The following is a 10359-nucleotide window of genomic DNA, read 5'->3' on the forward strand; positions in this document are numbered from 1 at the left end:
GTATCGTGAGATTTTGAGTGAAAACCTCCTTCCATCAGCAAGGGCATTGAAGATGAAACATTGCTGGGTCTTTCAGCATGACAATGATCCCAAACACACCGCCCGGGCAACGAAGGAGTGGCTTCGTAAGAAGCATTTCAAGGTCCTGGAGTGGCCTAGCCAGTCCCCAGATCTCAACCCCATAGAAAATCTTTGGAGGGAGTTGAAAGTCCGTGTTGCCCAGCAACAGCCCCAAAACGTCACTGCTCTAGAGATCTGCATGGAGGAATGGGACAAAATACCAGCAACAGTGTGTGAAAACCTTGTGAAGACTTACAGAAAACATTTGACCTCTGTTATATACCCTTTGTTGGCAATGACAAAGTATTGAGATAAACTTTTGTTATTGACCAAATACTTATTTTCCACCATAATTTGCAAATAAATTCATAAAAAATCCTATAATGTGATTTTCTGGATTTTTTTTCCTTCTAATTTTGTCTGTCATAGTTGAAGTGTACCTATGATGAAAATTACAGGCTTCTCATCTTTTTAAGTGGGAGAACTTGCACAATTGTTGGCTGGCTAAATACTTTTTTTGCCCCACTGTATACTATACACATTTTAAAAATCGGCAGATTAATCGGCATCGGCTTTTTTGTCCTCCAATAATCGGTATCGGCGTTGAAAAATCATAATCGGTCGACTTCTACAGTATTCTGATGTTGACTTAATTTCGTCATAATTCCAACACCTTTACGCAAAATGAAATGATGAATAAGGTCAAGCAACCTGTCGGTTCCAAGTGCAACATCTTTCTTTTACAAATTTACAGAGCTATTTGAGTAATCCGTTTGGATAAGGAAATTGTACATATGACAATTGTTTTAGATCCATTTTACCTTATGATCCCTGGAGACAAATGTGAAACCAGTCATATTTCAGCAAGCTAAAAAGCATGTCAACATGACAGGTATTTCGTACTCTTTTCCACAGTGACTTATAAATAGCTTTGCCATTATTCAGAATTCTAATTGTAGGCCTTAAAGCTTCATCATTTGTGGGTCAGAAATTTGGAGACCCAAGCTGAGGCTCTAGCCTATGAAACCCTGCGCGCACTGACAGTAGCTGCGAAGCTACCGAGTTGATGTATGCACTCCAGAATTATTTAATTATATGGCCGGACATTTTTGTATTTAAAAAATATATATTTTATTTCTATCATATTAAATACTAGCCGATATCAGTAGCCACCATCAGTAATACCCACAGAAATAAGCCTACAGTGCCTTCAGATAGTATTCACACAACCCTTGAATTTTTCTAAATTTTGATGCGTTTCAGGCAGAATTTTAAATGGACTAAATTGAGATTGTGTCCCACAATACCCCATAACGTCAAAGTGGAATTATGTATTAAAAATGTAAAACGGAAATGTCTTGAGTCAACAAGTATTCAACCTCTTTCTTATGGAAAGCCTAAATAAGTTGAGGAGTAAAAATGTGCTTAACAAGTCACATAAGTTGCATGGACAATGATGTTTAAAATGATTTTTGAATGACTACCTCATCCCTGTACCCCACACAGAGATGATTGTAAGGTCCCTCAGTTGAGCAGTGAATTTCAAAAACAGATTCAACCACAAAGACCAGGGAGATGCTCCAATTCTTCACAAAGAAAGGGACCTATTAGTAGATGGGGAAACACAAAAAAGCAGACACTGAATATCCCCTTTGAGCGTGGTGCAGTTATAAATTACACTTTGGATAGTGTATCAATGCACCCAATCACTACAAAGATACAGGCGTCCTTCCTAACTCAGTTGCCGGAGAGGAAGGAAACAACTCAGGGATTTCACCATGAGGCCAATGTTGACTTTAAAAAAGTTAAGAGTTTAATGGCTGTGATAGGAGAAACATAAGGATGGATCAAAAACATAAGGATGGATCAAAAACATAATTACTCCACAATACTAACCTAAATTAAATACAAACAGAATAGAATAGAAACATTCCAAAACATGTACGCTATTTGCAATAATGCACTAAAGTAGAACTGCAAATACTGTCCTGAATACAATGCATTATGTTTGGGGCAAATACAACACGTCAGTGAGTACCACTCTTCGTATATTTAAGCATGACGGAGGCTGCATCATGTTATGGGTATGCTTGTCATTGACAAGGACTAAGGAGTTTTGTTAAGGATAACACTAAACGGAATAGTGCCAAGCAGACAAACCCCTAGAGGAAAACTTGGTTCAGTCTGCTTTCCAACAGACACGGAGACACATTCACCTAATAACCTAAAACACAAGGCCAAAAATACACTGGAGTTGCTTACCAAGAAGACATAGGAACATTCAATGTGGCCTAGTTACAGTTTTGACTTAAAAATGTATTGAAAAAAATCTATGGCAGGACTTGAAAATGGCTGTCTAGCAATGATCAACAAACAATCCAAGTTAAAGTATTTTTGTTAAGATAGATTCTCTTATACTTCCTAAAATCACATTCCTATCTCCTATAAACTGTCCATAAGTAAGTAGCCACGCCCCGCGTGAGGTTGGTGAGCGTGTCAGGTGGACGGCGCCGTCCCCTTTCACCAGAGTGCATAAAAAGCCTTGTTAACGGAATGAACATTCGACCAGGAAACATGAGATGTTAGCTACATGTTTGAAACTTTGAGCCTCAACGTGAAGGGGAAGAAAAACTAATCTTCCTTTAGTCCAGCTAGACGAAAAGCTGCAGCCCTTTTCCATAGTGGTCTGAATCCTGAACCCTGAAAAAAATCAACGAGGAGGAAGAGGTGACAAACTACCCTCTCAGAAAATCACTGGTACAGCTGATTAGCTGTCCTGAGTCAAATATCTCAAACTCTTCAAACCATCCCATCCGACTACAAGTCTCAAATCACCGTAGTAGGCTACTCTTATCACCCCACTGGAACCATCGGCACAGCTGGAAAATCTTCAAATAAGCAGCTTCAGGAGCCAATGGCAGAGAACTCTTTAGTTCGGTTTAGGACTACACAATGGACAAAGGCACCCAAACGTAAATACATTAATGATTTCTTATTCCAAACGGGCGGCGGTTCGTGTGCAAACTATATGATTGTGAGAATAGTTCTAGAATATGTCATTCTCTCTCTCCGTTTGTCTGTAAAACGCCATGTTGCATCAGTCCACTAGGGACTTTCTTCTCATGTACCAAGTGGGTATGTTATCCTGTTATTATTTAGTTAGCTAGTAAATCAATAATTAAACAATTTTCTGTAGTACTGAATAATGAGCAAGGCTGGGGATATTGCAAATCCAAGAAGGTTACAACTGGTCAGAATAATGATAAGAGGTAATGATTAATAAAAACTCTTTATCGATGAAATAGATATATACACATTTATTTTTAATTGAACCTTTATTTCACTAGGCAATTCAGTTAAGAACTAATTCTAATTTACAATGACGGCCTACCCCGGACGACGCTGGGACAATTGTGCGCCACCCTATGGGACTCCCAATCACGGCCAGATGTGATAAAGCCTGGATTTGTACCAGGGACTGTAATGACGCATCTTACACTGAGATGCAGTGCCTTAGACCGCTGTTCCACTCGGGAGCCTTATAGAGTTTAAATCGGGAGACGGTAACTCTTAAAACAACCTCTTCCGTGGTGCCCCAAATCCCAATGAGTTAATTGTTGCATGATTAATAAAAAAAAAAATCTGATAATTATTTATTTACCTTTATTTTACTAGGCAAGTCAGTTAAGAACAAATTCTTATTTTCAATGACGGCCTAGGAACAGTGGGTTAACTGCCTGTTCAGGGGCAGAACGACAGATTTGTACCTTGTCAGCTTGGGGATTTGAACTTGCAACCTTTCGGTTACTAGTCCAAAGCTCTAACCAAAGCTCTAACCACTAGGCTACCCTGCCGGGCAACAATTAAACGCAGTTGATTTAATAAATAACGTCATCAGATTAACGAAAGTAAAGTCACGACAATAGCAGTTTAAACCTGGAGCACGGTTCATGACGACTGGATTGTTGTCATCACAGTTCCGGGATTAGTGAGGATTATTAGGGTAGATTTATAGGACTGCTGTTCAACCCCTATTGTACCCTTTTCTCACCTTCTAATATTTCATGAATTGAACATGGAAACGTTCATGATGAATCAAATCGCTGTTGACTCCAATGCTTTCCACAGTTATGTCAAGTTGGCTGGTAGTGGATCTCTACTCTGAATAGATCATTCCATCTCATCCCACAGATGCACCATTGGATTGAGATCTGGTGACTGGGCAGTAAACTGAACCGACCGTAATTTTCTTGGAACCATTCCTGAACAATCCTAGCCTTGTGGCATGAGGCATTATCCTGCAGAAAAAAATGAAGGGATGCACCTGATTGGCAATGATGTTCAGATATACTGTGGCATTCAAATGTTGCTCCACTTTTATCAAGGGGCCCAATTCGTGAAATGAACCCCCCCCCCATTACACCATCACCACCCTGCAATGTTGACACACGGCATGATGGATGCATGTCCTCATGTGGTTTTCTCCATGCCCTAGTCCTGCTATCAGCATGAAACAGCAGGAAACGGGATTCATCAGACCAGGCAATGTGTTTCTGATTCTCCAGTATTCAGGGTTTTCTCCATTTAGCCCACTGCAAACACAATTTCTTGTTTTTGCTGAAAGAAGTGGAACTCTGTAAGGTCATTGACCTCCATACCCCATTCGTTGTCAAGGTACAATGAGTTGTGAATTCTTTTATTGTTTTTTGGGCACCAATGTTGTACTGGACTGTTAGTTGACTAACTGTACAATTGTGTCAGCCTCCTATGTTGAAGTGGATTTAACAGATGACAACAATAAAGGATCATAGCTTACACCTGGATTCACTGGTCAGTCTGTCACAGAAAGAGCATGTCCACTGATTGTACAATGTTTTGTACACTCAGTGTATATTCTAGTGTATAATTAAAAAGTTAAAGTATTTAAAGGGATGGTTTTAGATACATGTACTGAAAACACGATTGAATCTAAACTCCACAAGAAAATCTGTTGGCCAGCAAGTGGGAGGCTTTTCAGAGATTCAATGTAATTGATTTAACGCCCGCAAGGGAATCACACCTGAAAAGCCTGTTATGCACCTGCATAAGGTAAGTCTGAATACCAACTACTGAGAAGTGCCTAGGAAAGGTGTGCATAAAAAGGTGTACATTTCCTAAATCTGCATCGGGCCCTAAATGGATAAGGATTACATGTATTTTGTGGCATGAATGATGGATTTTTGTTGATGTTATTCTCCTACTTACTCTGCCTATTTCCCAATCTCTCTCGCTCTCCCTCTTTTACTAATGTCCTCCTCACACATTCTCTCTCTGCGGAACAGATCTTTCCTGCATGCTAAGAAATTGTGGGTCGATTTCCAAGAATAACACGCTCCAGTATGCACCCACATGTAAAATTCCTGGAACAAAGTTAGTAGTCGGTTTTGTATTTTATTTCTAGCCTAAAAATAAAAACCTATTCTGAAATCATGCAGGAACTAGGTGGTTTTCAGCTATAGTGAAATCCATTGCATGATCACCAAAATAGACTATACAAAAACTGCATGAATGCACCACCAGAAACAAAAATCAACTTAACCCATTATAAGGATTTGGGATATAGCTAAGCCCAAACACCAGCGAATCCAAAGTAAACATTTAGTGAAGTGAAGTGGACGGACTGCTTCGGTTTCAACATGAGCAGCTAATCAATGAGGCAGGATGGAGGGAGGCTGCCCTCATTATGAAGTGATTAAGAGATCATTTGGAACAAAAACCACTGCACCTTTAGCCCCACTAGGACTGCGTCAATCAATAAAGTGTATGTGTGGCCAGCACCAATTTACAGGAGGGCTTGTTTCGTTAACTTGCATTCTATGAGAAGATGAGCAGCAGAGTAGCAAGATTGTGGCAAAATATGTTGCTTCCTGCATCAAGTAGCCAGTGGGAAAGTGTTTTGATTCAAGTTTACTGATACCTGTTGGTACTGTATTAGAGGTCGACCGATTATGATTTTTCAATGCCGATACCGATTATTGGAGAGCCAAAAAAGCCGATACCGATTAATTGGACAATTTTTTAAAGATTTATTTGTAATAATGGCAATTACAACAATACTGAATGAACACTTATTTTAATTTAATATAATACATCAATAAAATCAATTTAGCCTCAAGTAAATAATGAAACATGTTCAATTTAGTTTAAATAATGCAAAAACAAAGTATTGGAGAAGAAAGTAAAAGTGCAATATGTGCTATGTAAGAAAGCTAACGTTTCAGTTCCTTGCTCAGAACATATGAAAGCTGGTGGTTCCTTTTAACATGAGTCTTCAATATTCCCAGGTAATAAGTTTTAGGTTGTAATCAAATCACTTTGATTTGAGAAGTTTTAGGTTGTAGTTATTATAGGACTATTTCCCTCTATACCATTTGTATTTCATTAACCTTTGACTATTGGATGTTCTTATAGGCACTTTAGTATTGCAAGTGTGACAGTATAGCTTCCGTCCCTCTCCTCGCTCCTCCCTGGGCTCGAACCAGCAACAACGACAACAGCCACCATCGAAGCAGCGTTACCCATGCAGAGCAAGGGTAACAACTACTAGAAGGCTCAGAGCAAGTGACGTTTGAAACACTATTAGCGCACGCTAACTAGCTAGCCATTTCACTTCGGTTACACCAGCCTCAACTCGAGAGTTGATAGGCATGAAGTCAAACAGCGCAATGCTTGACGCACAACGAAGAGCTGCTGGGAAAACGCGAAAGTGCTGTTTGAATTAATGTTTACGAGCCTGCTTCTGCCACCACCGCTCAGTCAGATACTTGTATGCTCAGTCAGATTATATGAAACGCAGGACACGCTAGATAATAATTAGTAATATCATCAACCATGTGCAGTTAACTATTGATTATGATTGATTGATTGATTTTTATAAGATAGGTTTAATGCTAGCTAGCAACTTACCTTGGCTTACTGCATTCACGTAACAGGCAGTCTTCTTGTGGAGTGCAACGAGAGAGAGGCAGGTCGTTATTGCGTTGGACTAGTTAACTGTAAGGTTGCAAGATTGGATCCCCCGAGCTGACAAGGTGAAAATCTGTCGTTCTGCCCCTGAACGAGGCAGTTAACCTAGGAACGGTGGGTTGTCATTGAAAATAAGAATGTGTTCTTAACTGACTTGCCTAGTTAAATAAAAAGCGCACAAAAAAATTATTTCCGATTGTTATGAAAACTTGAAATCGGCCCTAATTAATCGGCCATTCCGATTAATAGGTCGACCTCTATACTGTATGCATATAATAGTATCTCAATGCCTGAATATTGCCCTTGAGTTTGTTAATGGTGCATTGGGGACTCTGGGGGATTGTGGGTGTCGCAGTTAAATGTGAGTTTAAAAAAGGCAATGGTTTTAGTCATCGCTCAGTAATCCTCAGGGAGGATGAGACTCAATGTGCAAATGAAGAAGTAGCTACCTCCTCAGATGAAATATGCATGAAGGGGAAAGACTTTTCATCTCAACAGGATGTATTTCTTGCCCAAAACTCTTCTCCCTTACCAGCCCTGAGGGTACCGAGCACAATCTTCCCGTCACACTAATCAAACAGCCGGTGTGTGTGTGTGTGTGTGTGTGTGTGGCCAATCTCTTTTGAGCAAGACAAAGAGGTAGTGGAATCTAAAAGGATTACTCAACTGCAGATTATAATTCTGTGATTTGGGAAGGTGTTTCAAACAAACATAGACAAGCCACTCTGACAGCATGATTTACATACTAATATAACACAAATAAAGTAGGATGACAACATTTTCACATGTAAATACTTTTTTAAGGGTTGGGAAACTTTTACTGACATGAATACATAAATGAGATACTGCTGACACAGGTTACATTCCCCCTGTAATTGCTGGAACCCTTCCACTTCAGTTCATGGAGCTTAACCAGACAGTTACCCAGCATTCTCGGCCCGTGGCTCCTGCAGGTTAGCTGAGCAGCCTAAGACCATGTTTGACAAGGGGTTAACACTGCTGAAAAACGCTTTATAAAACCACAGGAAGACAGCCAGTCTGGAAAGGAGGACCGAGGCCTGTCACTTGTCCAGAGTGTTCTTTTTTCATTCTATCCTTTGGTTGAACTCAACTCTTTTTCCTCCCAAATTCACGCACTCACCAGCTCTGGTATAATTACCCGTACAGTGCTAACCGCTGCGGTGTGACAGGAGGGCAGCCATCGCTCGCCTGTTTTTATAGAATCAGAGCTAATTACTGCCCTGTCAAGGACTCTATTTAAATGACTGCTACTGATGGGGCTAATAGGATAAAACAGTGTCAATATTGAACACAGTCAATTAAATCAGACATTTATTTTGGGCACGCAGGTCCTGGTATGAGTGCTGAAATTAACATAGGTGATATCATGAAAAGAGAGGTGATATTCAAACCAATACTAGAAAATGCAATAAATCATGCCAAATCTATGATGACCAAATACAGTGAAGCTTAGCATTGCAATGAGGACTCAGTAAAACAAGTTTCTGCATTGTGAAGAGCAAACGGCTGAAACACAGTAAAGTACATTCCCCCTACTGGTCCCGGACAATGACTGAAGACCCCCTTCAGCTGCCATGGCAAAGCCACGAGGCTTTCCTGAACCCACCATTTGTAATGCTTGATGCTACATGTTAATGTGATTTTCTCCCATGGTCCGTTGGAGGGGCCAGACCTGAAGGCCAAAGCCTGGTGGTCTCAGCAGATAGCTGGGACAGGCCTGTCCCGTGTCAGCCTTGGGTTATGGATGATGGGGAGGCTCTGGGGCTGACAGGTAATAATTCACTCCCCAGGGTTCCGGAACCCTTCGCTGAACAGAAGCAGGCAGGCATGGAGGGTGGAAGACTGCACGGCCTTGCAAAACCCTCCTTTCCTTATTCCCCCCCTTTCCACTCGCCCCTAAGCCAGATATGGGGTCCCCATCAGCTGCCCAGTTGCCATGGGTAACAAACTACCATCAATATGAAATATGAGACGCCACAGTCCAGTGCTTCACTCCGGTGCAGGGCCAAACAAAGTCCCATATGCTGGGGGTGGGAGGCGAAGATTAACGGTTGCTTCTTCAAGCCAAACATAGTCACACTGCCCATTATTTAAACCCTAGCAGCCTTCCAGTGCCGTAGGTAGTACTTCAAAGTCACCTCAGACATATTGGTTACAGTCAATCCTCTACACTTACAAAAAATATACTATAAAAGTCATATTGATCTCAAAATGGAAGTTATCAACACAGAAGGGACAGATCACAGTATTCAACCACTGCAATTGATGTGCCAGGGCATCTGGCATCTCTCAGGTTCCTAACCGAAACCATTCAATATAATATTATGGATAGTATAATGGTACCGCAGTCTTCCGCAGAAGACAGTTGACTCAAAAGACAGTTGCTTCTCTAAACAGTACAGTAACTTGAGTCTGGGCCAGTTCTGAAGTGTGTTGGAACAGTTGGAGAGGCAGCAGAGTTGGATGAGGGAATATCTGCATCATAGGGGTGACCGTGGGCTGGGAGGTATAGGCTGTACTGTACGTCCCACAGGACCATAGTCCTGGGCCGGAGCCTATTTCTGCCCTCATTACCCCGCAGACCATTACATAGACACAGCCATCCACATGTCACAGCCCAGCACAGCCCTGAAGCAGACCTCCCGTCATTTAATACAAAACTACAGCTCCATCGGAAATTGGAAATAAAATTACACCCTAGTCTAAATGCACCATTAGCCATGCTAACCGAACGCCGGCTCTTTCAGGGCTGAAATGAGAGCCGGACAACATGCAATTTGGGAGCCGACAGAGAGGGAATGGGCTGCAGACACTCGCCTCTCTCAGCTCCAGTCATTTACAGCCATCACCCACCAGCCTGCAAGACCTGAGTTACTTATTGAATGGGGTTGTGTAATAAGAAAGCGGAGATGTATGTTTCTGGGAGGTAGAAAATGAGAAAGCGAGAGAGCAAAGTAAAAAGAGTTCAGAGAGGGCATACTGGTTGGGTAGGAGTTACAAATAATATGATAAACATATTATTCAAAAATGACAAAACCAGAAAAATCTACAAACCTGTAGGATATTCCAACTCTGGTGAAGGGAAGCAATAGCACCGCTTGTTGATTAGGCTATGACATCTAAACTACCTACTGTATAACAGTACTGTCATGTTCTCTGACAGAGCAGCCTAGCCCGACAAGGACCTGTGAAAAACTAGGACACCAACTACAACTTTGGTTTCCTTTTTAACATGTCAAAGATGTGGGTGAATATAGTTTTTAATAAAATATC

At 41.1% G+C, this 10359-nt stretch overlaps 1 protein-coding gene across 3 annotated transcripts in view; it reads right to left on the reverse strand.

Annotated features, from left to right (window-relative positions):
- The window catches only part of LOC115103865 (semaphorin-6D-like), a 182490-nt gene that overhangs the window by 169535 nt on the left and 2596 nt on the right, over window positions 1-10359 (reverse strand). The window lies entirely within an intron of this gene.

Source organism: Oncorhynchus nerka, linkage group LG3 (assembly GCF_034236695.1).
Source record: "Oncorhynchus nerka isolate Pitt River linkage group LG3, Oner_Uvic_2.0, whole genome shotgun sequence".
Classification (NCBI taxonomy): Eukaryota; Metazoa; Chordata; class Actinopteri; order Salmoniformes; family Salmonidae; genus Oncorhynchus; species Oncorhynchus nerka.